Source organism: Triturus cristatus, chromosome 3_1 (genome assembly GCF_964204655.1).
Source record: "Triturus cristatus chromosome 3_1, aTriCri1.1, whole genome shotgun sequence".
Classification (NCBI taxonomy): domain Eukaryota; kingdom Metazoa; phylum Chordata; class Amphibia; order Caudata; family Salamandridae; genus Triturus; species Triturus cristatus.
The window spans coordinates 1160200749-1160221278 of record NC_140583.1 but is presented as its reverse complement, the minus strand read 5'-3'; the positions used below and the strand labels follow the sequence as shown (position 1 = coordinate 1160221278).

General features: G+C 45.0%; 5 pseudogenes; all 5 read right to left on the bottom strand.

Moving 5' to 3' along the window:
• Positions 1-14223: 14223 nt before the first annotated feature.
• Positions 14224-14342, bottom strand: LOC146861703 (5S ribosomal RNA; annotated as a pseudogene).
• Positions 14343-14679: 337 nt separating this feature from the next.
• LOC146861702 (5S ribosomal RNA) lies at positions 14680-14798 on the bottom strand (annotated as a pseudogene).
• Positions 14799-14902: 104 nt separating this feature from the next.
• LOC146861701 (5S ribosomal RNA) lies at positions 14903-15021 on the bottom strand (annotated as a pseudogene).
• A 985-nt stretch (positions 15022-16006) lies between these two features.
• On the bottom strand, positions 16007-16124 carry LOC146861700 (5S ribosomal RNA; annotated as a pseudogene).
• A 982-nt stretch (positions 16125-17106) lies between these two features.
• On the bottom strand, positions 17107-17225 carry LOC146861699 (5S ribosomal RNA; annotated as a pseudogene).
• Between the last annotated feature and the right edge of the window lie 3305 nt (positions 17226-20530).

Genomic DNA, 20530 nt, shown 5'->3' with positions numbered 1-20530 from the left:
GAGAGAAGCCACCTTCATTCACCTACATCAAAACCAAAAAAAACAATAACACCTCCATCACCTGGAATTCCCAGATGGTCTCCCATCCAGGTACTAACTAGGCCAGACCCTGCTTAACTTCTGAGATCAGATGCTTTCAGGGTGGTATGGCAGTAGGCATGAAGACCACTGACTTTGGGGATCATAGCTTTTTTCCTTCTACTTCAGTGCTGGCAATAGTACCCAAGACAAGCCATCCTCATCCACCGAAAGCAAAAGAAAAATTGAAAATCCTACATCACCTGGTATTCACAGCTGGTCTGCCATCCAGCTACTAACCAGGCCAGACCCTGATTAACTTCTGAGATCAGATACTTTCAGATGGTATGGCAGTAGGCATGAAAAGCACTGACTTTGGACTTTTAGCTTTTTTCATTCTACTTCAGTGCTGTCCATAGTAAGTGAGAGAAGCCACCCTCATTCACCTAAAACAAACAAAACAAAAAGCCTACATCACCTGGTATTCCCAGGCAACCTCCCTTCCAAGTACTAACCAGGCCTGACCCTGCTTAACTTCTGAGATCAGACAAAGAACAGCTCAGGTACGGCAGGAGGCATGAAGATCACCTCTCAGCCTTCCATACCAAATGAAGAGTCGGTCAGACAGTAGAGAATACAAACCAATATCGTTTTATTCAGGTAAACTCAGAGCGGAGCCTGGTCTGCCCACTTACTTAGGAGTGCTGCAGAGGGACTGACATCAGCAAGCATAAAGATACATTTTATACATCCCAGAACAAATGAAGTCACGCCCATTGTGAAATTTTCCAAGCAGATCAGCAAAACAGTGAAGTACAAAGAATTTGTTTTGACTCTAAGACCAGGCACACACTATCTACTACACAAGGTCACTTTGCCAGTGACTAGACAAGAGGGAGAAGGCCGTTATCTAAAGGGAAAGGTATGCGCTAATAAGAACAGTATATTCATTAGTGAAGCACAACTCGGCCTTGGAGAAACGCTACTCAGCAGAGGCCTTTCCTCAGAAAAAGCAAAGGATCAGTTTCAATCATGATTCAAAATGGCACCCAATTAGAAAATGGTGCAGCGAATGCAAACTTACATACGATAATACATGAACAAAATCATTTCTATTCTAACAGACCCTCCTTTTAGCATGAGTTAAACTATTTTCCAATAATAGCAAAGAACAGACAAAATAATAAAACAGGAAGTCATGAGTACATTACTTATGTACACTCCACACTGTCTACATCAGGAAGGGAAACTGTAAGAAGGGAAGAAGTCTTAAAAATGCCCTCATCTATCTGCATCTTGTTATCTATCTCCTTTTGAACCATAATTGCAGCATTGGTATCATGAATCGAATTTTCCTCTCAGGAGTGAGAAGAGTGGTGCAATAAGAACAACAGAAGGGAAGGCATTGAAGAAGAACACAGCAAGAGACCAAGATCACAATGAAATAAATCACCTTTTCAAGGATCCATCCCCAGCTGCCAATAAGGAGATCAACTCCAGTTCCCACTTTCCAATCCTTTAATATTTTCTAAGATGTCTAAAATGTGTTGGGTAATATTCTTTTCCATATTTGTGATCCCGACTGCACACTGGTCTCCTACACACGCCACTTTTAGCTAGGATGAAATCGACTGCATATCTAGTCTGCCCGGAATATATTTGCATGCTTTCCAATTGGGTGGTGATGTCACGCAAAGCTACTACTGTGAAGTTAGACAATATTTGCAGTTTACATCTATTCTCTAGCTTTCTCACCCCTGACTATGGCAGTACCACCAAATGTAATTATGAAGGAAAGAATGTATCCAAAGGTAATACCATTACTATAGTTATTGACTTCGAGATCTGTCACTCTTTCACAGAATCCTTTGGTCAATGTCCTTTTAACACATCTTACTTTAGGCTTCACATGTTTGAAAGGTACACCCAAAGGCACTGCCATCCCAAGTACAACATCATCCATACCATTATGGACATTTAAATAAGTCCCATTTGACAAAAAGAAGAACCCTGTGTGTGCATACACCGGTCTTTCGTAATCTACTGCAGAATACCTTGAATTCCTTCCAGAGGTACTGGGGTCCTTTGTGTTTATCAAAGAGTACATGCCCTTACGTAGTACTATCCCTGATCAATTGAAATACAATATAGTGTCAGTAAAATAGATAATTGGACAACAAGCAGGGTAATAACCAGCTTCTCGGGGGACTGTTAATTCCTTTTACTGGTAACCCACCAGAGTTACATTCTGTTTTTCCATATAGAAGTTGTCGCAATAAGTGTTGTTGTCACACCCCCGATAATTAAGTATAGGTATAATTGACAATGGATATGCTGTCCATTAACTAGTGATGGTTTCAGTGGGGTAACAAGCAGTCCCTTCTCCAAAGAACCTCTTGTGTGTATCTAGAAACACATTGCTTGGGGCTGTCCTGTTCTTTCAAACTTGAGGAACAACCTTATTCTTACTGAGCAAAGGTACACTTTCATCACGTTCCAGAACTCATGATACTCAACATAACAGGATTAACAGCAAAATCACAAGGGCAATACATAATAACTTTTGTTTACGGGTCCATACTGCATTGTGCTGGTCAACAGGAATCACTGGCTGCTCCTCCTCAGCAACCATTCTACCAAAGGGATGCATGTCAAATGATGAAATGGGGCAAAATGCAAAGGTAATATACAAGTTCCCAGTGTCTGTCAGAGCCTCACTGGTACAGGCTCCTATTGTTCATCAAATATGTTGGCTCTCTTGAGCACCGGCGGTGGAGCTTGCTCTGTCCTAAGCTCGTATCCCACGTCGGCCAAGATGGTATACCTTCAGGGCATATTTTAAGTCCTCTCCACCTAATGCTCAAGCAACTAAACTAAGATAAGCAAAAATTCTTCACAAAGCTCAATAAATCTCCATTGGTACTATAACTTCAGTGCAACCTATCTCACACATTTCACCCCTAATCTCTTTTCTCCTTAGATACAATTTCCCTCAGGCGAAGGCGCAAATTGTACCTGGCAGCCCAAGACACTGTAGGATCAACAAACAACGGCTCTTTGGTAAGTCGTATTTCCGGAGGAACAGCCGCATTCAGCGCATTTTCCTTCTCCTGAATCGTTTGAGTCCAAATCAGCTGGACATTGCTGAATGGAACAAACCGAGGCACCTGCTCAGTCTTGGAGTCCCCAATGCCGTCCTTCACCCACTGATATGAGACAATGAGTCGCATGTACCCAGTTCTTACAGCCAGCAACTTTTACTGTGGTGCGGGTTGCTAACAGGACCTGTTCTAGCCCCCTCCAACGTGGCTCCAAACTTTTCTTCCTCTGGAAAAAAAAATTCACCAACGCATAGTCTCCAGGCTGAATGTCATGGCCGGGCCTCTCTGGTATTGGCGGTAGAAAGTCCCGAACCTGTTGCTGAATAGAACACAAACTGTCTGTTAAACAGGAAAAATAATCAAGCAACAATGGGTACTCAATATCAGAAAACCGACATTTGCCAGACGTCCCAACACGACCTCATATGGTGACAATCCAGTTCTAGAATGTGCTGTCATTCTCATTGACAAAAGAGCTAACGGTAAAGCATCTGGCCACTTCAACCTTGTGGTCTCCTGCATTTTTGCCAGTTTGAGCTTGAGAGTACCACCAGACTTCTCAACCAAACCTGCTGACTGTGGGTGACTGGCAGCATGGAACTTTCGATTTATGTGTAAACCATCACAAATCAATTGGATCACTTTTGCATTAAAATTACTTCTGTTATCACTCCAAATCAATGGGGCAAGCCGAAACAAGAAAAGAACTCCTTCAGGAGTACCTTTGCAGTCTTAATGGCTGTATTGTCTTTAGTGGGATAAGCCTCAACCCATTTACTAAATGCACATACAACCACCAATACATACTTCAAATTATTGCATCTCTCTAGTTCAATGTAGTCCATTTGAAGGACTTCAAACGGAAAGGTGGGCAGTGCAAAGTTACCAGAAGGTGTAGGGGTACCCTTTCCAGGATTGTGCATCATGCACACCATACAGTACTTCACCAAATGTGCAGCTGTCTTACGGATATTGTCATTCTGCCATACAGGTTCTAACAACTTGCAAACACCCTTAGCACTAAGATGGGCTGGACTATGGGCCATCGTAACCACAGGGAGAACATATGCATCAGGCAACATCCATCTCTGTTTCCCCGATTTATCAATCCAACATCCCTCATCGTTCAATTGTGCTGTACTTTCCTGCCACACGGCTAACTCTTCTACTGTGGCTTTGCTTTGTATCTCTTTTACATTCTCAAGAGTGTCTTCAAACATAACAACTTAAGGAACCCACCTAGGTGGACCTGCTACAAACATTATTTTCACCTTTGTCCGAGCAGTTTCCTTAGCTGTCTCATCTACAAAAGCATTTTCCCTACCCACGTCATCAGTAATCTTCCTGTGGGCACTACACTTCACAATTGCCAGTTTCTTCGGGAGTGTCAAAGAAGACTAAGGCCTCAATATGAGGTGACCATGCTGAATCTTAGCACCATGAGAATTAAGGAACCCCCTCTATGCCCAGAGTCGCCCAAAATGATGAGCGACCCCGAAGGCATACTGTCTATCAGTATAACTATTGACAACCAGTCCCTCACTCAATTCGCAAGCTCAAATAAGGACAGCTAACGCAGCAGCTTGAGCTGACTGATAAGGGACCTGTGATGTCTCTACTACTCTACGCAGTGTGGTAATAGCATGAGCTGCAGTGGTAGTGCCATCTGGTAATTTAAAACAAGAGCCATCGACATATAGTTACCCTTGTGGATCTGATAAGGGAACATCAGTCAAGTCTACCCGTCCTTTCGTCTCTTCTTCCGTCCGGAAGATACAATCATGTTTGTCAAATACATCACTCTCAGAAGGGAGGGGCAGTAACATGGCTGGATTCAGAGTAGCACACCTTTTGATCGTAATATGTTTAGCCAACAATGTCAATTCATAGCCAATAAGACATGCACTGGTGAGGTGCTCTGTCTTTGTCTTATTCAAAAGCGTGTCCACAGCATGGGGTACCATAACTGTGAGGTCAGTATCCAGTACAAGTCTAGCCCATTGTCTGATCGAAGTGGCCATGAACACGACCGCTCTTAGACAACTCAGGATGGCTCTTGCGACTGGATCAAGGACAGCAGAGAAATCAGTACACTGTCAATGCTTATCTCCAAATTTTAGTGTTAGGACCGAAAGCGTGTGACCAGCTATCTCATGCCCGTACAACACAAACGGTTTGCCTTCATTGGGGGTGCCAAGTACTGGAGCCGAACAAAACGCAGTTTTCAATTGCTCATAAGACTGCTGACATTCAGGCGTCCAAGGCAAAGGTTCATGCACTTCTTCCATCATTAAGGCAAGCAAGGGTTTGATTAGTAGGGAGTAGTTAGGTATCTACTGCTGACAGTAGGAAGTGATACCTATAAAAACGCACACATCTTTCTGAGTCTGTGAAATAGGCATTTTAACAATGGTACTGATGCGCTCAGGGGTTAACCTCCTACCCTCCTTCAACAGTAGGTGACCAAAGTAGGTGACCTCCTGTCGACAATACTGAAATTTAGAAAGGGGAACCTTATGTCCATGATCAGCTAAATGCAACAATAACTGAACTGTACCGTCTTTACAACCTTGTTCGGTACCAGAAGCAATAAGGAGGCCATCGACATATGGCACCAATACATTACCTGTATGAAGGGAAAGGGAATCCAATTGACCTTTTAATGCTTGGCTATAAATGCTGGCACTCTCTGTATAACTCTGAGGAGCTCAACAGAATCTAAAGCTCCTACCAGCTAGGGTAAAACCAAACAGACACCTACTATCGGGATGGGTAGGAATACTAAAGAATGCATTTTTCAAATCAATAACAGAAAAGAAGGTAGAAGTAGAAGGAATCATGGTCAGAAGCATAGTGATATCAGGAACCACGGGAAACTGAGGAACCACAATCTTGTTAACTTTGTGCATGTCAATCACAAAACAATAAACATCCTCATGCTCATCAGAGGAACCTGAGGGTGTCCATTTAAGAATCGGAGGAATAGGTCTATTAGAAATATTGGCAGACGTCTCTTCAACTACATCTTTTTGTATCAATTCCTTAATAAGCTATAGAAGGGCTCGTTCCCCAGCCTGAGGTATCTTATACTGAGGAATTTGAGGCAAAACAGCGTTGTCTTTCACCTGTATTGAAACTGGTGGTATGTCCAACAGTCCTACATCTGTATCACCCGTTGCCCACAATGTAGATGGTACATTAGCAAATTCAACGGGAAGAGGGTGAGACAAATACTGTGTAGTACACACATTGGGGCCCATCGTCATATAAACACCATCCGGGGAACAATAAATAGTAGCATGCAATTTCTTCAACAAATCCAAACCCATCAAATTTTCATCACAGTTGGACGTCAACAAAAACGGAAAAGGACCAAAAGTCAATGCAAGGGGTCTTGAAATGGGGCTCACAACCGGTACACCTGAAAAGCCTACCGAAACATTACTATGGCCAGACAGAGCTGCCCCCATATTTTGAGAAACAGAACTTTTTGTCACACCTGTGTCCACCAAAAATTCCTTATTCGAACCTTGCAGTTCCGCTGTTACATAAGGACCGCGCTGGTCTACAGGTATGGGAACTGGTCCCCCACTCTGCCCCTGGCAGTCCTAGCTGTAAGACATTCCTGTCACTTCATTCATATCATAGTCATCATGGTAGTATTGCCTATCACGAGGGTCATCAAAATAATTGTTATCAGAACGACCCTGTGAAGCCGCAGCACCTTGAGCTCTAGCAGCACCACAACCTCGTCCACGAGAACCTCGTCCTCTAGAGACCGCCACCTTTTGCAAAAGAACTGGACTCTCGCTACACCAGTGGCCCTCATCCTTACAATAGGCACAATGATTCAGCCCCAAAGGTGTTGTTGCCGACTGTCTACTAGTGCGAGGAAGAGCCTGGCAGGACCACCAAGTTCACTACCATTGTCTCTAAACGCCTGCTGCAACAATACCTTCGTCTGTAAATCCTTATTCTTTTTACCAAGCTTTTCTTTCTCTTCCTGATCATGGTGCTCATAATATTGAGCCATATTCAAAATAACAGAAGGTGAAGAGGTGGTCCAGACACTCTCAGACGCCTTCAAATGAGTAGCAAGTTCAGGAAGTAAGTTAGAAACAAACCTATCGACAAACAATCTGTTAGAAATGGGATTTTTGGTTGGCTTGGGCATGTGACTAAGCCAGGCAGAAAGCACCACTGTAGTCAGGGCAAGGAGTTACACACCGAAGATAACCTCTGCTCACCCCCTTGGTAGCTTGGCAGAGCAGTCAGGCTAATCCCAGAGGCAATGTGTAAAGCGTTTGCGCAACACACACGCAGCAGCGACACACTAGGCACCACAAAAGAAACTCCACACAAGGTTGTATCAAAAATAGCCTTTGTATTACTCATAAAACACAATAGAACGCGATCACATATGTACACTGTGCCACCTGGCACTTAGTATGACTTCACAGGGATTATATACCCAACAGGGCCAATCAGGACGCTGTCAGAACCATCATAGGTCACGGTTAGTGCAGACAACCAGTAACACTGGTAGTATTACACTTAGCATGAACACATTAGGTATACATCATAGCATTACCTAGAAGAGGATATTACACCTATACAGCCTCAGTGCACCAACGTAAACACTGGTCACAGTACACCTCTAATGAACATATCTCGGGCGTAAACGGAGCTGATCCTAGGGTGCTCACCTTGCCACAACAGCATAAGCACATTATGCATAGACAACATTACTGCACACCCAGGTGCCCCTTCCTGACAATTGCATGTTTTGTGCCCCAACAGCACATCATAATGTCAGGACACGCCCATGGCACTATCAGAGGGAGGCCTTGTCCATAAAATCCCCTCAGCAGTGCACCTCAGGGCACAACACCGGCCTGTGCTCGTGATGCAGTACTTTTCCACCGGAAGATGCCCCCAACACCCGGAGAGGCTGCAACTGGCCGCGACCATGCCGCGCAGCAGGGGCTCACTGTTAGACTGGCAGGGCCTGTCACCCCCACGGCTTGGGTTTAAGCACAAGAAAAGGAGGCTCAGCCCCACTCACCACTCTTTGGGGGGCTGAGCGAGATAAGGCGCTGCCGACCTCATCAACCAGCGGTCATGGGCTTCCAGCGTAAGGCGGTCCCTGGCAGTGGTCCGATCCTGTCTGGGGGCCGGGTCGACTCGGGCACCGCCTCTGTCCTTTCCTCTGGCTGCTGCTGCAGCGGGAGTCGGAACACGCAGCAAGGATTCCGCCTGCTCCTTCAGTGGAAGACGGCCCGCCCACAACCAGGCTTCGGTGCTGCCTGGCTTCCGGTGTATTACTGGACAACGCTGGGGGGGCTCCTTCCAGCCACACCTCTACCAGCCGACTCTTCCTACTGAGGCTCCAACAGCCAGCGAGGATCCGGCTCTCCTGCCGTCCCCGCTTACAACCAGGCACTGTCACGCCTGGCAACGAGCTGCAACCCTTTCTGGAGACCTAGTGCGGGGTAGGCTCCCGCCCGCCTTGGGGATCGGCGACATTTCTGTCAGGGGGAGGCTCAGAGGTACACGGCACAGCGCTGCTCTACCGATCGTAAAATGCACACCACTCGCTGGCTTCTATCGAGGGAGTACTTCGTCCTGTCCACAAGAGTACAGCTTAGCCAGGATTGCAGATGCAGGGGAAAGCACTCCTATCTGGCCACTTGTGGGCAGCAGGATCGCTAGCTGTGCTCCCCCAGGACCACAACAAAAAGAATAGCGCTCACTATGCGCTGTATGCAGATGGATGGTACAGGCAGGCCAGCACGAGGGGCCCTCTGCCCTGGGTTGTGGTCCCCGGGGGTTCCTCCTGCAGCAGTCCAGTTCCCAGTAAGCAAAAAGTTCCACACCCAAACATGTGGTCACACTATGTTTATATCACATTGAGTCCTTGTTCTTCCCCTGGCACAGGGCTCTGTGTCCTGTTCAAACCAGTTCTGGGGGGCACATAAACATTTTATTTACAGTGCACAACAACCTCCTTTGTTAGTATAGGCCCTGGCCCCAGACACACCACAGGGGGCAGACCCAGCATTGTGGAAGGCAGGCACAGTCAAATTCAGGCCCAGGTGCTTCTCTTCCCACCACTCCAAATGCAGATTGGCCTATTCAGCCTAGCGCTGACTCACCCAGCCCCTCTGGAGCCACTGCCCCTACCCAGCCCCTGTCATCCAGAGCCAGACATGTAATACACATCAGGCAGGCACAAAGACACATAGCACACAGAAATGCCCACTTCTAAAAGTGGTATTTCTAAAATAGTGATAATAAATCTGTGAACACCATTATGCAGCATTTATTACCACTATTCCAAACATACCAAACTTGATCATGCTACTCCTCCAATATCAGGAATTACCACTGAAATGCATATCAGGGAATCCCCAATGCATTCCTAAGAGAGGGCAGCCTCACAGTAGTGAGAAACCAAAATGGCTGTTTGTCACTACCAGAACATGCCACACAGTTAAGGCACATGTCCTATCTTTTACCCACATTGCACCCTGCCCATAGGGCTAGCTAGGGCCTACCTTAGGGGTGACTGATATGTAGTAAAAGGGGAGTCACAGACGTAGCAACCACTTTGTGTGCCATGTCACTGCGGCAGTAAACTATGCGCGCAGGCCCTGCAATGGCTGAGGCCTGAGACAGACTTGAAAGGCTACTTTGGTGGGTGGCGCAAGCAGCGCTGTAAAGCCCACCAGTAGCATTTAATGTTCTGGCCCTGGGTATATGAGATATCACTTTAAAAGGGTGTGATAGGTAAATTATATATGTTACAATTAGAAAATAGTCCCTGACAGGGGAGATTGACACAGAAAACAATTAATATAGGCCTGAAATCAGTGCTATATTAAAGCAGAAAATGTAATAATGTATCAAATCACATAAAACACAAGAATAAAGTGGGACACAATCCTGCGTCCAAGGCAACATATATAACAAAGAAGCAAATGAACAGAAATTCACAAATTCAGAAAAAGGCCCAGGCAGGACAAAAAATGTGTGTAACTTGTATAAAAAAATGCAACAAGCAAACAATATGTAGAGACACCGTTACACATCAGTAATTAATTCAATTGCGTTTACAGTGCATATAAGGTCGACGACGTTTCGATCCCGTAGAAACAATATTGGGATCATCATCAGGACGTAAACATTACATGCCTGAGGGAATTTTAGCCTGAAAGACAATACTGAAAGGTAGAGGGGACAAAAGAAAAATAAGTAGATCAAAAAGACTTTAGAAAAAATGGTCTGTAACATAGTGCTAGCAATTCCTAATAGAGGGTACTGGTATGGAGAGGCGCGGTAACCTAGCAAGAAGAGAGAAGACGCACAGGCAGTGAGAGTGCTGCGGGGTTAGTCACGTAAAGGATAAAAACGCCAGCTGCTGAAGGGCGTACCTAATTACACAAATAGCGGCAACCAATCCAATTTTGAAATATATGAAAGGTGCTGTGAGTCACGCAACAATGATGCGAGTACTCAGGAGCCGGTACAATGACCTGTGCGGGGAGATAACAGCGTATCAAGAGAGTGAGAAAGGAAATCTGTGCAAGTAGGGTCTTGCAGGTGACGGGGCTTACCTGTGTATCCTTCGGTATTGTGGTGTGCTAGGGGAATGGATGAGCCGGGGGATGGTATATAAGGAAGTGCAGGGAGGGTCATGTGACAAATCACGTAATCGGAAGGTGTTGCTGTTGTTTGATTCTGCCTTGTTTTGGGGGCTCGGTTTGTCCTCTGCCTAAAAGAGATTGATTGGGTGCCCGATTGTAGGTACTGGGCCCTTCACCTAGGTCTGAGTTGTCAGATGTCTCTGCAGAAGTCTCAGAAAATCCTACCAGGTTATCTCGTCTGTTGAATCTGCCCCAAGGTCTAGAGTTTTGAGGATTAGAATAGGATCGATTAAGGTGGAAGTCCTTTTGCAGGTATGGTTACATTCTCTCTAGATTGTACGATTTGATACCTTTTTTTACTTTAAGAGTTTTTCGAGTCGGTAGAACTCGTCTACGGTTTGTAGTAGTAGTTTTTTACAGTCAGCAATTGAGCCAAACAGGTGTAGACCAATCTTACCACGTTCACCATAGAGAGCACACGTACTTTAACACTGAACAGCAGTGACAATGTGCCCAGAGTCCTAAAACCACCAACACCGGGTCAGAAAATGTACCAGGAGGAAGGCAAAAAGTTCTGGGATGACCCTGCAAAAAGGGCCAAGTCCAACATAATCGAACACCTCCCTCAATGGACATATCCTGCCCACTATAATCCCAAAAAAGTATCTTCAAACCGAGTGAAAAATCAGACACACTTTAATCCTTCTTCTGTTGACAAGCCGTCAACTTGTCCCAACTTACTCTCTTCAGCAGAGAGAATGCATATATTTGATAATACAACCTGGCAAAGCAAGAATCTCGGCACGGGGCTTATCACCTGGCTTTCGTTCCTGATCCCATCCTTTAATCACATCCAATGTACCACCCAGCTCCTCAAAATGGTCTTGAGTATGAACCTGTCTCCAAATGTCAACCGGAACAAGAAGACAGAAAAACAGTTTAATGTCAGCAAGAGTCATTACAGTAGAAGAGGCAGCTTCAGTCAATTCTTTATAATAAGCTGTGGGATTTTTCCTAGGATCGGGCAAATGAGCTTTAAGGGATAAAACCTTGTTCCTTTTTCACGGGGTATGAACTCACTGTTCTTGAAAACGGGCCGCTACACCCGGTCTAGTAATATTTCCGCGTTGATCCGTTAACTCTGGTATTTCTGGGTGATATATAGGATGGACCTCTCGCACTGGAAAATTAGATACAGAGGTGGGATTCTTCTCATGTAACCTTCCCCAGTAAGCAACTAATGTAGTAATACTCCCAAAAACTTGGCCAGGCTCCATGTCACTAGCATATACGCGATCTTTAATATCAAATAAAATGTGCAGAGCATCATCCCCAAAATGTTGCTGCCAGAGATTAATTAATGTAGCAGACATATGCTTAAGGGTGTACAGCTGTACAAAAGGCTCATAATCTTTCATCACACTCCAAACATCCTCCACACTGTAAATGTAATTATGACCCAACTGTGCAGCCTAACTAGCTATTACCTTTTTCTCTTCATCTTCCACCCCAGGTCGAACAAATGGACCCATTTGCTCTTTAAATTTCATCCAATCTCTATCCTCAAATCCGCATACTGGCATCTCAGTACTCAAAGAAATCGGAGGATGGAAAACCATAGAAGGAGAAACAACAGAAGTAACAAGTAGGATAGTCGCCGGGGGACAGATAGCTGGTGATAGGGATGCCAAAACAATAGGTGTGATAGGGGTGCTAACAGTCACAGTTGCCACAGATGACGAACGCAAAGAAAGAGGAGGAGGAGCCGAAGCCACAGCCGTCGATAAAACAGCAGTAGATACAGGGACAGTGAGAATAGCTGTAACAGGCAGCTGTGATGGCGCAGGAACAGTAGGATATATCCTTTGCGGGGCATATGTGGGCGGGGGGCAGGCGTCTAACAATTCTTTCACAAAAGTATCAGTTTCTTCCTGAGGCAAATAAGATCTGTCAACTTCCAACCGAAACCTTCTATCTGCACATTCAACCCCGTCTCCTGTTTTTCCTTATTATATGATTCAGCTTACCAAGTTAGTGTTTGCATCTTCCCTTTCCGTGCATCTTTTTCCATCTTCAATCACCTCTGCCTAGCTACTTTCTGCCATGTTCTGAGGGAATCAAACATAAACTGTTTGATTCCTCTTTTAAATAGCTGCTCCTGTAAAAACCCAATCTTTTGTTCATCAAAAGTGCCCGTCAATAGCCACTGTAACTCGTCACTGTCCCTCGTATATTTGTGCCATAATGTACTAAACACAATAGGGCCAAGACCAGGCTTCATATACATATCAACATTAAGAATGCCTTCTGGAGACGCAGGCTGAGTGTCTTCCAATCGAGCATCTGCAGAACAGCAGCAACAGCGAAGTACAAAGAATAAGTTTCGATTCTGAGGCCGGGCACAAACTATCTACTACTCAAAGTCACTTTGCCAGTGCCTGCCACTAGACTAGGGGGATAAGGCCTCTATCTAAAGGGTGGTATGGCCGTAGGTGTACTGCATTTGCCATTTTCACGTGCTAAAGTGCATGTTGACCTCGATTCCATGTGATGCTCTGATCCTCCATTTTGTTGCACTGCATTTCCATTTTGTGCTGCTTTGACCTGTAGTTACACTTCAGCAGTAACACAAACATGTTTTTCACGTAAACCAGTACAAGCTGGTGCAAGACATACCTCGTGAGGTTATTTTGTACCTTGAGCTTGTTTTTGTGCATTCTATGCTTATCTCTAGGACAGAGGGAGGATGCGCTGTGCAAGGCTCTCCAAGGCCGGAGACAGGGAAAGGAATGTCTTTTGCCTCGGCGCAACCAAGCAGAATCTGGCCAGGTCTGTATGGGTGGATCTGACGCAGAGAGGCGGCCAGCACCTATGATGGATAGATGGGCGAGAACGCCTGCTAGAGGGTTCTCAAACGTGTTGATTTAACTATAAAAAGCGGTGTCTGTGGGGTGGAGCTCAGGAACTCAGTCTTGGAGTGGACGCACTCGCGGGACAACTTTGGTGCCCGAGAGATTACTTCCTGTGCCCCAGTCTCTGCAGGGTTACCGACTTGGTGTTTTTGGTGCTTGGCCAGGGATGTTGAAGACTCCGGTGCAGACGCATTTGGTGAGGTGCTTTGTACATTAACTGTTTATATATCTTTATTCAAGACCTCATATTTGAATATATATAGTGTGGTGTATTCATTGTTTCACTTGGTGCCTAAGAACTTACTAGCTTCAGTGACTTATTGCCCTTTTCTACGATACTAATAAAGCTCATTTTACCTCCAGAGGAGTGTTGGAGTTTCTGTGTAAGTAAGTGGTGTACGTAAGTTTAGATTACGCAAGTGAGCAAGGCAATACAGTAGGCAAGAAGAGCGCTGACTTTGGGGCTCTCAGCTTATTTCATTCTACTTCAGTGCTGGCCATAATAAGCGAGAAATGCCACCCTCATTCACCTAGAGCAAACCAAAAAGACTACGGCACATGGTATTCCCAGGCGGTCTCCCATCCAGGTACCAACCAGGCCCGACCATGCTTAACTTCTGAGATCAGACAAGATCAGGTGCTTTTAGGGTGGTATGGCCATAGGTATGAGGAGCACCGACTTTGGGACGCTTAGCTTTTTTCATCCTATTTCATAGCTGGCCATAGTAGGTGAGACAAGCCATCCCCATTCTCCTAAAGCAAAACGAAAAAACCCAAAAAGCCTATAACACCTGGTATTCTCAGGCGGTCTACCATTAACGTACGAAACAGGCCTGACCCCGCTTAACTTCTGAGATCAGATGAAATGAAGTGCTTTCAGGGTGGTATGGACCAAGGCAAGAAGAGCACTGACTTTAGGTCTCTTAGCTTTTTTCATTTCACTTCAGTGCTGGCCATAGTATGCGAGACACGTCACCTTCACAAACCTAAAGCAAAACAAAAAGCCCACTGCACCTGGTATTCCCAGGCGGTCCACCTTCAAGGTACTAACCAGGCCTGACCCTGCTTAACTTCTGAGGTCAGACAAGATCAGATGCTTTGCGGGTGGTATAGCCATAGGAATGAAGACCACGGACTTTGGGGCTCTTAGCTTTTTTCATTCTACCTCAGTGCTGGCCATAGTAAGCGAGACAAGCTACCCTCATTCACCTAAAGCAATACAAAAAGCGTACAGCACCTGGTATTCCCAGGTGGTCTCCCAGCCAGGTACTTACAAGGACAAACACTGCTTAACTTGTGAGATCAGACGAGATCAAGTGCTATTAGTGTGGTATGGCCATAGGCATGAAGAGCACGGACTATGGGGATCATAGCTTTTTTCATTCTACTTCAGTGCTGGCCATAGTACACTAGACACGCCATCCTCATTCACCTAAAGCAAAACAAAAATCCTACAGCACCTGATATTCCCAGGCGGTCTCCCATCCTGGTACTAACCAGGGCCAACCCCGCTTAACTTCTGAGATGAGATGCTTTTAGGGTGGTATGGCAGTAGGCCTGAAGAACACTGACTTTGGGGCTCTTAGCTCTTTTCATTCTACTTCAGTGCTGGCAAAGGTAGCCAAGACAAGCCACCCTCATTCACCTAAAGCAAAACAAATGGAAAAAAGCCTACACCACCTGGTATTCCCAAGCGGTCTCCCATCCAGATACTAACTACGCCCAACTCTGCTTAATTTCCGAGATCAGATGCTTTTAGGGTGGTATGGCCGTAGGAATGAAGAACACTGCCTTTGGGGATCTTATTATTTATTTTTTACTTCAGTGCTGGCAATAGTACACGGGACAAGCCACCCTTATTCACCTAAAGCAAAAAATGGGGGAAAAAAGCCTACAGCAGCTGGTATTCCAAGGTACCCTCCCATCCAGGTACTAACCAGGCCCCAACCTGCTTCTGAGATCAGACGAGTTCAGGTGCTTTCAGGATGTTATGGCCCTAGGCATGAAGAGCAATGACTTTGGGTCTCTTAGTTTATTTCATTCTACTTCAGTGCTGGGCATATTAAGCGAGACAATCCACCCTCATTCACCTAAAGCAAAACAACAAAAATCTATTGCAACTGGTATTTTCAAGCAGTCTCACAACAAGGTATGAACCAGGCCCGATCCTGCTTAACTTCTGCGATCAGACAAGATCAGGTGCTCTCAGGGTGGTGTGCGAAGGAATGAAGGGCACTGACTTTGGGGCTCTTAGCTTTTTTCATTCTACTTCAGTGCTGGCCATAGTAAGTGAAGCAAGACTCCCTCATTAACCTAAAGCAAAACAAAAAGCCTATAGCACCTGGTATTCCCATGTGGTCTCCCATCCAGGTACTAACCAGCCAGACACTGCTTAACTTCTGAGATCAGACGAGATCAAGTGCTATCAGTGTAGTATGGCCGTAGGCATACAAAGCACTTACTTTAGGGATCATAGCTTTTTTCATTCTACTTCAGTGCTGGCCATAATACACTAGACTGGCCATCCTCATTCACCTAAGGCAAAACACACAAAACATACAGTACCTGGTATTCCCAGGCAGTCTCCAATTCTGATACAAACCAGGACCGTCCCTGCTTAACTTTTGAGATCAGATGAGATCAGGGTGGTATGGCTGTAGGCATTAAGAGCACTGACTTTGGGGCTCTTAGCTCTTTTTATTCTATTTCAGTGCTGGCAAAGGTATGCAAGACAAGCCAACCTCATTTACCTAAAGCAAAACAAACAAAAAAAAATCCTACAGCACCTGCTATTCCCAAGCTGTCTCCCATCCACGTACTAACCAGGCCCGACCCTGCTTATCTACTGAGATCAGGTGCTTTTGGGGTGGTATCGCTGTAGGAATGAAGAGCACTGACTTTGGGGGCTCTTAGCTTTTTTCATTTTACTTCAATACTGGCCATAGTGTGCGGGACAAGCAACCCTCATTCACCTAAAGCAAAACAAAAGGAAAAAAAAGCCTACAGCACCAGATATTTCCAGGTAGCCTCCCATCAAGGTACTAACCAGGCCCGAGACTGCTTAAATTCTGAGATCAGAAGAGATCAGGTGCTTTTGAAGAGCACTGACTATGGGTCTCGTAGCTTATTTCATTCTACTTCAGTGCCGGCCATATTAAGTGAGACAAGCCACCCTCATTCACCTAAAGCAAAACAACAAAATGCCTACATCACCTGGTATTCTCAGGTGGTTTCCCATCCAAGTATTAGCCAGGCCCGGCATTGCTTAACTTCTGAGATCACAGGTGATCAGGTGCCTTCAGGGTTGTACGGCCATGAGCAGCAAGAGCACTGACTTTGGGGATCTTAGTTTTTTTCATTCTACTTCAGTGCTGGCGATGGCAAGCGAGGCAAGTCATACCTATTCAGCTGAAGCAAAACAACAACAAAAAACTACAGCAACTGGTATTTTCAGTTGGTCTCCCACCCAGGTACTAACCAGGCCCTACGCTGCTTAACTTCTGAGATCAAATGAGATCAGATGCTTTCAGTGTGGTGTGGCCGAAGGTATGAATGGCGCTGACTGTGGGGCTCTTAGCTTTTTTGATACTACTTCAGTCCTGGCCATAGTAAGTGAGACAAGACACCCTCATTAACCTAAAGCAAAACAGAAAAAAGCCTACAGCACCTGGTATTCCCAGGTGGCCCAACCCTGCTTAACTTCTGAGATCAGACAAGATAAGATGCATTCAGGGTGGTTTAGCTATAGGCGTGAAGAGCACTGACTTTGGGGCTCTTAAATTTTTCTTCTACTTCAGTGCTGGCCATAGTAAGCAAGACAAGCCACACTTATTCACCTAAAGCCCCGACCCCGAAGGATAGCGTGAAGAATTTGGGGTTCATACTGGACAAAACCCTCTCTATGAAAGACCATATTGCCTCAATCTCCAGCTCTTGTTACTACAGTCTACGGCTGCTGAGAAAGACTCTTCCGTATCTTCCCGCTAAACATCAGAAAACATTAGTACAAGCTATGGTGATATGTCGCCTCGATTATGGCAACGCATTTCTGGCCGAACTCGGCGCTTCCCTGTTAAGAAAACTACAAGTCATTCAGAACACGGCTGCTCGAATGATACTGCACCGTCCGGCCGGCTCATCTTCAGCCCCCATTTTAACTGAACTGCACTGGCTTCCCATCAGGAAGCGGGCCCAATTGAAGACCTGCTGCCTCACGTTTAAAGCCCTAAACGGCTTGGGCCCTAAATACTTGGCCAATAAATTAATCAACAAAAACCCGATTTTAAATCTACGCTCCAATGCCTTGGAATTGTTGAAAACACCTAGAATCCGGTGGGCCCGCACAGGGGCTAAGTCGTTTTCTTGTCTGGCGCCACAATACTGGAATCTGCTGCCAATGGACATTCGGAAATGCTCATCCTTTACTACTTTCAAGAAAAAATTGAAAACCTTGCTATTCCTTGCTCCATAAGGATAATAATGAACTACCACCTCTCCGGCTTTCCCATCCTCAGAATTGAACAAAGCAAGCGCTGAGATGCCTCTGGGTGATTCACGCGCTATATAAAATTCCATAACATAACATAACAAAGCAAAACAAAAAGCCTACAGCACCTGGTATTGCCAGGCAGTCTCCCTTCCAGGTACAAACCAGGCCCGACCCTGCTTAACATCTGAGTTGGTGCTTTTACGGTGGTTATGGCCGTATGTATGAAGAGCACAGACTTTGGGGCGTTTAGCTTTTTTCATTCTATTTCAATGCTGGCCATAGTAAGAGAGACAAGCCACCCTCATTCACCTAAAGCAAAACTACAAAAATAACTAAAAGCCAACATCATCTGGTATTCCCAGGCATTTTTCCATCCAAGTATTGACCAGCCTATGCATTGCTTGACGGCTGAGATCAGACGAGATCAGGTGCTTTCAGGATGGTATGGCCGTAGGCATAAAGAGTGCTGACTTTGGGGATCTTAGCTTTATTCATTCTATTTCAGTGCTGGCCATACTAAGCGGCCATAGTAAGCGGGACAAGCCATCCTCATTCACCTAAAGCAAAACAAAAATAAACCTACAGCACCTTTTATTTTCAGGCGGTCTCTCATCCAGGTACTAACACGGCCCTTCTGAAGGATTTGGGTCACTGTTGACCACCTCTCAGCCTTCCACTATAACGAAGAGTCTGTCAGACAGTAGAGAATACAAACCAATAACAGTTTATTCAGAGTACACTCAGAGCGGAGCCCAATCTGCCCAATCGCTTAGGAGTGCTGCAGAGGGACTGACATCAGCAAGCATAACTTTACATGAAATATATTTCGAGACCAATCAAAGCACGCCCACCATGGAATTTTCCAGAGAGATGCAGCTGGACAGTAAATTACAAAGGAGTAAGTTTCGATTCTGAGGCCTGGCACACATTATCTTCTATTCATGGTCACTATGCCTGTGCCCTCCACTCAACAAGTGGGAGAAGACTTACATCTAAGAGGAAAGGTATGCGCTAATAAGAACAGTGCATTCATTAGTGTGGCAGAACTCAGCTCCGTAGAAACATAACCTAGAGAAGGCCTTTTCTCAGAAATGGCAAAGGATGGGTTTTGATCACGATACAAAATGGCGCCTATACAAACATTTTGGGGCCGCGAATGCTAACATAGGTAAAACAATGCAAAAGCATAATTTTTATTCCAACACATCCCTACATAACTTCTGAGACCAGACGAGATCAGAAGCATTCAGGGTGGTTTAGCCGTAGGCATGTAGAGCACTGACTTTCTGGCTCTTAGCTTTTTTCATTCAACTTCAGTGCTGGTCATAGTAAGCGAGACAAGCCACCCTCATTCACCTAAAGCAAAACAACAACAACAAAAGTTTAAATTATCTGGTATTCCCAGACAGTCTCCTATCCAGGTACTTACCAGGCCCGACCCTGCTTAACTTCTGACATAAGGCGAGATCAAGTACTTTTAGGGTGTTATGGCCGTAGGAATGAAGAGCACTGACTTTGGGGCTCTTAGTTTTCTCCATACTACTTCAGTGCAGGCCCTAGTAAGCGAGACAAGCCATCCTCATTCACCTAAAGCAAAACAAAACAAAAAAAAGCCTATAGCAACTGGTATTACCAGGCGGTCTCCCATCAAGGTACTAACTTGGCTCGACCCTGCTTGACTTCGAAAATCATACGAGATGAAGTGCTTTCAGGGTGGTGTAGCTAGGTATAGAGAGACCTGACTTTGGGGCTCTTAGCTTTTTTCATTCTACTTCAGTGTTAGCCATAGTTAGTGAGACAAGACACCTGTAGGAATCTGGATTTGTATATGCTATACCAAAGTGAGGTATAGTGTGCACAGAGTACAGTGGAACCCCAAAGGTAGGCAGAGGTAAAGTTAGATAGCACCTCACTCTCTATTTGTGGTAGTGTGGTCGAGTAGTAAGACAGTATCAGAGGACAGTGTTAAGCATTTGTTGTACACACTCAATCAGCAAATGAATTCACACACTCAAAGACTTAACTTCAGACCAATTGTTTTTGTATCAAAATATTCTTTTAATTATTTTCTTTTCTGGAACCAAGCAAGCCTGGCAAGGTAAGCAATAAATACTTTACAGTAGTACTGCAGTTTGTAAACAGTTTGAATTGTAATTGCATATGCACTTTGTTCTGACTTACAGTATGGTTGCAGAGAAATACAATATTTTGTAAATACAGTACACAGACTTGAATGGGCTTTTCAGTAAAATACCACATAAGTTACTCTTTAGATTACTTTTCTTACTCCGAGTAGAATACCTGTATAATACTCTGGGACATTTCCTGAAAACAGGTAAGAAAAATTGTTTTGGTTAAATAGTA